Genomic DNA, 7,500 nt, shown 5'->3' with positions numbered 1-7,500 from the left:
TGTTACGTGCACGCGTATGGTGCGATTGCGTCGATTCGCTTTTCTGTACGGGGAGCAATAGAACGTTGAGTTGACTTATCGGGTCTTCGTTGGAATTACCGTCGCTGGCATTGTAAACTCCAGATGACCTTGTGATTCCTTCGTCGGGCACTGGTAAAGGGTGGCGATGATGCGTTCTATAATAGAAATACCCGTCGTAGCGTTTCTTCCGAGTCAACCCGCTCACGAAACACTCTCTCGTCGTGGAATCCCCGCGTCGGAGAGTAAAACGCGAATTCATAGTATGGAAACTTACGTCTCTCGACGATGGGACGATCCACGCGAAGAGTTGTTACGTGCACGCGTATGGTGCGATTGCGTCGATTCGCTTTTCTGTACGGGGAGTAATAGAACGTTGAGTTGACTTATCGGGTCTTCGTTGGAATTACCGTCGCTGGCATTGTAAACTCCAGATGACCTTGTGATTCCTTCGTCGGGCACTGGTAAAGGGTGGCGATGATGCGTTCTATAATAGAAATACCCGTCGTAGCGTTTCTTCCGAGTCAACCCGCTCACGAAACTCTCTCTCGTCGTGGAATCCCCGCGTCGGAGAGTAAAACGCGAATTCATACTATGAAAACTTACGTCTCTCGACGATGGGACGATCCACGCGAAGAGTTGTTTACGTGCACGCGTATGGTGCGATTGCGTCGATTCGCTTTTCTGTACGGGGAGAAATAGAACGTTGAGTTGACTTATCGGGTCTTCGTTGGAATTACCGTCGCTGGCATTGTAAACTCCAGATGACCTTGTGATTCCTTCGTCGGGCACTGGTAAAGGGTGGCGATGATGCGTTCTATAATAGAAATACCCGTCGTAGCGTTTCTTCGGAGTCAACCCGCTCACGAAACTCTCTCTCGTCGTGGAATCCCCGCGTCGGAGAGTAAAACGCGAATTCATACTATGAAAACTTACGTCTCTCGACGATGGGACGATCCACGCGAAGAGTTGTTTACGTGTACGCGTATGGTGCGATTGCGTCGATTCGCTTTTCTGTACGGGGAGAAATAGAACGTTGAGTTGACTTATCGGGTCTTCGTTGGAATTACCGTCGCTGGCATTGTAAACTCCAGATGACCTTGTGATTCCTTCGTCGGGCACTGGTAAAGGGTGGCGATGATGCGTTCTATAATAGAAATACCCGTCGTAGCGTTTCTTCCGAGTCAACCCGCTCACGAAACTCTCTCTCTCGTCGTGGAATCCCCGCGTCGGAGAGTAAAACGCCGAAGGCTTACTATGAAACTTACGTCTCTCGACGATGGGACGATCCACGCGAAGAGTTGTTACGTGCACGCGTATGGTGCGATTGCGTCGATTCGCTTTTCTGTACGGGGAGTAATAGAACGTTGAGTTGACTTATCGGGTCTTCGTTGGAATTACCGTCGCTGGCATTGTAAACTCCAGATGACCTTGTGATTCCTTCGTCGGGCACTGGTAAAGGGTGGCGATGATGCGTTCTATAATAGAAATACCCGTCGTAGCGTTTCTTCCGAGTCAACCCGCTCACGAAACTCTCTCTCGTCGTGGAATCCCCGCGTCGGAGAGTAAAACGCGAATTCATACTATGAAAACTTACGTCTCTCGACGATGGGACGATCCACGCGAAGAGTTGTTTACGTGCACGCGTATGGTGCGATTGCGTCGATTCGCTTTTCTGTACGGGGAGAAATAGAACGTTGAGTTGACTTATCGGGTCTTCGTTGGAATTACCGTCGCTGGCATTGTAAACTCCAGATGACCTTGTGATTCCTTCGTCGGGCACTGGTAAAGGGTGGCGATGATGCGTTCTATAATAGAAATACCCGTCGTAGCGTTTCTTCCGAGTCAACCCGCTCACGAAACTCTCTCTCGTCGTGGAATCCCCGCGTCGGAGAGTAAAACGCGAATTCATACTATGAAAACTTACGTCTCTCGACGATGGGACGATCCACGCGAAGAGTTGTTTACGTGCACGCGTATGGTGCGATTGCGTCGATTCGCTTTTCTGTACGGGGAGAAATAGAACGTTGAGTTGACTTATCGGGTCTTCGTTGGAATTACCGTCGCTGGCATTGTAAACTCCAGATGACCTTGTGATTCCTTCGTCGGGCACTGGTAAAGGGTGGCGATGATGCGTTCTATAATAGAAATACCCGTCGTAGCGTTTCTTCCGAGTCAACCCGCTCACGAAACTCTCTCTCGTCGTGGAATCCCCGCGTCGGAGGGTAAAACGCGATATATAATAGTATATGCCAGTGGTTCGCGCGCGTCGTCTCTGAGATACGCGGTCGACAGAGTTCCGAAAACACGTGATGTGCCACGATTTCCGTGCGTCTTACATCTTTCGACGATGGGACGATCCACGCGAAGAGAACGTTCGTGCTTGCGTGAGGTGCAACAGCGTCGATTCGCTTTTCTGTACGGGGAGAAATAGAACGTTGAGTTGACTTATCGGGTCTTCGTTGGAATTACCGTCGCTGGCATTGTAAACTCCAGATGACCTTGTGATTCCTTCGTCGGGCACTGGTAAAGGGTGGCGATGATTCGTTCTATAATAGTAATACCCGTCGTAGCGTTTCGACCGATGTCACCCGCCACGAATGTCTCTCTCGACGTGGAAACCCCGCGCCGAAGAGTAAACGCGAAGGCTTACCATACGAAAGAAAACGGTATTATACGCCTGTGGTATGTGCGTCTCGGCTCTGTGATACGCGATCGGCAGAGTTACAAAAAAACGTTGATGGGCCACGATTTCCGTGCGTCTTACATCTTTCGACGATGGGACGATCCACGCGAAGAGTAGTTACGTGCTCGCGCGAGGTGCGATAGCGTCGATTCGCTTTTCTGTACGGGGAGAAATAGAACGATGAGTTGACTTATCGGGTCTTCGTTGGAATTACCGTCGCTGGCATTGTAAACTCCAGATGACCTTGTGATTCCTTCGTCGGGCACTGGTAAAGGGTGGCGATGATTCGTTCTATAATAGAAATACCCGTCGTAGCGATTCGGCCGAGACACCCGCCACGAAACTCTCTCTCGTCGTGGAATCCCCATGTCGGAGAGTAAAACGCGAAGGCTAACTATATAAGAAACATATAGTATTATTTATGCCTGTGGTTCTCCGTTTGTCCTACTCTCAGATACGCGACTCGGAGAGTTACGAATAATCGTGATGGACCACGATTTCTGTACGTCTTACATCTTTCGACGATGGGACGATCCACGCGAAGAGATCATTCCTGCTTGCGTGAGGTGCGATAGCGCCGATTCGCTTTTCTGTACGGGGAGAAATAGAACGATGAGTTGACTTATCGGGTCTTCGTTGGAATTACCGTCGCTGGCATTGTAAACTCCAGATGACCTTGTGATTCCTTCGTCGGGCACTGGTAAAGGGTGGCGATGATTCGTTCTATAATAGAAATACCCGTCGTAGCGATTCGGCCGTGTCACCCGCCACGAAAATCTCTCTCGTCGTGGAATCCCCGCGTCGTAGAGTAAACGCGAAGGCTTGCTATAGAAGACTATAGTTTATACGCCTGTGGTTCACCGGTTGCCTGCTCTCCGGGGTACGCGATCGCGCAGGAGTTACGGAAGAACTTGATGGGCCACGATCTCCAAGCGGCTATATCTTTCGACGATGGGACGATTCACGCGAAGAGAACGTTCGTGCATGCGTGAGGTGCGATAGCGTTGATTCGCTTGTCTGTACGGGGAGAAATAGAACGATGAGTTGACTTATCGGGTCTTCGTTGGAATTACCGTCGCTGGCATTGTAAACTCCAGATGACCTTGTGATTCCTTCGTCGGGCACTGGTAAAGGGTGGCGATGATTCGTTCTATAATAGAAATACCCGTCGTAGCGTTTCGACCGATGTCACCCGCCACGAAATTCTCTCTCGTCGTGGAATCCCCGCGTCGGAGAGTAACCGCCGAAGGCTTGCTATAGAAGACTATAGTTTATACGCCTGTGGTTCACCGGTTGCCGGCTCTCCGGGGCACGCGATCGCGCGAAGGTTACGGAGGGACGTGAAGCGCCCGAGCAATGAAACGTCCGCAGGAGGAAACGAGCAACCGCCGAACATTGTTTCGCGACGTTTCCATAATGTATTGTCGTTTCGCTCGCATCCCGCTTCTTTCCCCTAGTTTCCTCGACGCGTAGTTTCGCAGCCTTAGTGGACGAATCATTCTCGATTCGAGGAAAGATATGCAGTGGGGCGTGCAATGAGCCCGCCAGAGACCACGATCTCCAATGCGTCTTTACATCTTTCGACGATGGGATGATCCACGCGAAGAGAACGTTCGTGCTTGCGCGAGGTGCGTTAGCGTCGATTCGCTTTTCTGTACGGGGAGAAATAGAACGATGAGTTGACTTATCGGGTCTTCGTTGGAATTACCGTCGCTGGCATTGTAAACTCCAGATGACCTTGTGATTCCTTCGTCGGGCACTGGTAAAGGGTGGCGATGATTCGTTCTATAATAGAAATACCCGTCGTAGCGATTCGGCCGAGTCACCGCCACGAAACTGTCTCTCTTTCGTCGTGGAAACCCCGCGTCGGAGAGTAAAACGCGCGAAGGCTGTGACTGTAACATATATATATACAGTATACAATGCCTGTGGTTTTTGCGCGTGTCGGCTCTTCGGTATACGCGATCGGCCAGAGTTACGGAGGGACGGTGAAGCGCACGAGAAATTGAAACGGCCGCACGATTGGAACCGAGCAACCGTCGAACATTGTTTCGCGACGTTTCCATAATGCGTTTTCGTTTCGCTCGCATACCGCTTCTTTTCCCCTAGTCTCTGAGACGCGTTTTCGAGCCGTTCTTCTACTATCGATTCTCGTAGAGAGAAGGGACCGGGTAGTCTGGAAGTGGAACCCGCATCTTGCGTGTACCGTACACGGAATTGAGAGGACCGGCCGTGAAGCTCGTTTTAAAGCCGTGCGTCTGACACCCAACTCTTGCGCGCCAATTTCGCGGCAAGAGATAATATGGGACGAATGACCGGCAAAGAGCCAGCTGTGAAGTCTGTTTTTTTAATCGAATCCGTGGACGTGTGTATGCCGTAGCGTCGCTCGTCGTGTTCGTTCATGGTCGTTCCGAGAGAAAGAACGAAAGCGGTAACGAAGGGACCGGCCGTGAAGCTCGTTTTAAAGCCGCGCGTCTGACACCCAACTCTTGCGCGCCAATTTCGCGGCAAGAGATAACATGGGACGAATGACCGGCAAAGAGCCAGCTGTGAAGTCTTTTTTCATTATTTGCTTTCAATCGATCGATCGGTACGATTCGTGCAACGTTTCGCGCGATGCGACGCGAAAACATGCGCGCAACAATAGATGCGTCTGATCGGAAGAACGCGAGGGTCGACTGCACGCGATGGATTCAGTATCGGGTAGGATACAAAATATATCCCCGTCGTTTCCACGCGTGCGAGTCTTCTGCGTCTTTCGCGGGTTTTTGAATGCACTATACGCCCGGAACGTCGAGAAATATATACATATTACTTGAACGTTTTTCGTCTCGAAAGGCTTCGGTGTCGTCTCCAAGGCGACGCCTGAATCTCCTTCGCGCGCTGGTCGGAGATTCAGGTATCAACTTTTATCTTCTCTTTGAAAGAAGAGAGATATTAGGTCGAACAAATGAGAATAAAATTATATATGTGAAATATAAAATTTATACGATTACCCTGAACGGTGGATCACTTGGCTCGTGGGTCGATGAAGAACGCAGCTAATTGCGCGTCAACGTGTGAACTGCAGGACACATGAACATCGACATTTCGAACGCACATTGCGGTCCACGGATACAATTCCTGGACCACGCCTGGCTGAGGGTCGTTTACGTACCATACACTGCTTGCGTAGCTCTGTCAAATCCCCGCCGTCGTTCACCTCTTCGGATCGAACGTTTTTTTACCGAAGGGCGCAAAGAACGTTTCTGAGTCGGGTTAAGAGAAGGATGCTACGTACGAGCGAACGATGGGTGTCTCGTCGGCGTTTGTCGCGGACACGCGAAAATTCTGTGAATTTCACGGACAGTGTACGTTCTAGTTGTTGCAAAACGATCGAATCGTTTGTATGGACTCGCGTGAGTGTTCGCGGCGTCGTGCGTCGTTCAATTACGACCGCCCGCGGATACCGCTCCACTGCGATATGGATCTGAGCGACAACTTTTTCGGCTGTTCGTGAGATGAACGGTTTCGTGTGTTTAGAAAAATTTTTTTTCCCGCGCTCCCGACGTCACCTGAAATGATGCGTCAGAGGTGAAAGAAAATATTAAGAAGTCGAGAGAGAGAGAGACTACACACGTTTTATTCATATTTTGTATACCGTGCGTGAGACGGATGTGCACGACACGTCGTATGTCGGTATATTACCGACTGGCCCCAGGGAGATTGTTTTCTTCCTCTCTTACGAATGAGATGTACGTTTCGGAGGATCGTCGTTACCGAAACACACGGCAAAACGAGACTTCTCGCAGCAGAACCTTTATACACAATACACATCGACTCTTTTTACCCCGAGAGAGAGAGAAAAGGTGTATTTCTTTTTTTTATTTTTCGAATTCGACGCACGAACGCTTTGACGACTGGAGAAAAACACGGTGTGTGTTAAAATCGTGCGGGACGAGCATGCGTATTCGTAACGGGTCGAATAGTTCTTATTCCCGTCGTCGCGTGTCCTCGCTGGACCACCACCGTGCGCTTCCGCCACGTTCAGTTGAATTTCGAAATATATATATATAAAAAGAATCACCATATACTCTCTTTCGGGAGGTGTATTTTTATCGGTTTCTGCTATAGAGAAGAGACGGGAGATCGTGTTGTGAGTGTAACGTTTCTGTATCCCCGTTTCGGAGGATCGTCGTTATCGGCGGAACACACGTCAAAACGAGACTTCTCGCAGAACCTTTATACACAATACACATCGACTCTTTTACCCCGAGAGAGAGAAAAGGTGTTTTTCTTTTTTTTTTATTTTCGAATTCGACGCACGAACGCTTTGACGACTGGAGAAAAACACGGTGTGTGTTAAAATCGTGCGGGACGAGCATGCGTATTCGTAACGGGTCGAATAGTTCTTATTCCCCGTCGTCGCGTGTCCTCGCTGGACCACCACCGTGCGCTTCCGCCACGTTCAGTTGTATTTCGAAATATATATATATATAAAAAGAATCACCATATACTCTCTTTCGGGAGGTGTATTTTTATCGGTTTCTGCTATAGAGAAGAGACGGACGATCGTGTGTGACACCACGTGGTAACGTTTCCGTATCCCCGTAAAATACGTTTATCTTTTCTCGTAGAAAAGAGAGAGGAAGAGGCAGGAGCTCCTCTTTGGCGAGGCTTTCGAACGTCGCGTCCCGTCCGCCGGAATATAATGATATAAATATATAACCGCCGCCGACTTTGTGCGAAAGCGTTGAAACGAACGCGTCGGTCGCCCCATGGTGTGTGTTTGTCGTGTCTTCTTTTCCTCTTCTGCA

The 7,500-nt window shown here is 49.7% G+C and overlaps 1 non-coding gene across 1 annotated transcript; it reads left to right on the top strand.

Moving 5' to 3' along the window:
• The first annotated feature begins 5,697 nt into the window (after positions 1-5,697).
• LOC143176510 (5.8S ribosomal RNA) lies at positions 5,698-5,852 on the top strand. Its single transcript, XR_013001048.1, has one exon. It is a non-coding gene; the product is annotated as a 5.8S ribosomal RNA (ribosomal RNA).
• Positions 5,853-7,500: the final 1,648 nt, after the last annotated feature.

This window comes from Nomia melanderi, unplaced genomic scaffold, assembly GCF_051020985.1.
Source record: "Nomia melanderi isolate GNS246 unplaced genomic scaffold, iyNomMela1 scaffold0593, whole genome shotgun sequence".
NCBI classification, from domain to species: Eukaryota; Metazoa; Arthropoda; class Insecta; order Hymenoptera; family Halictidae; genus Nomia; species Nomia melanderi.
This window is presented reverse-complemented; position numbering and strand designations above follow the sequence as displayed.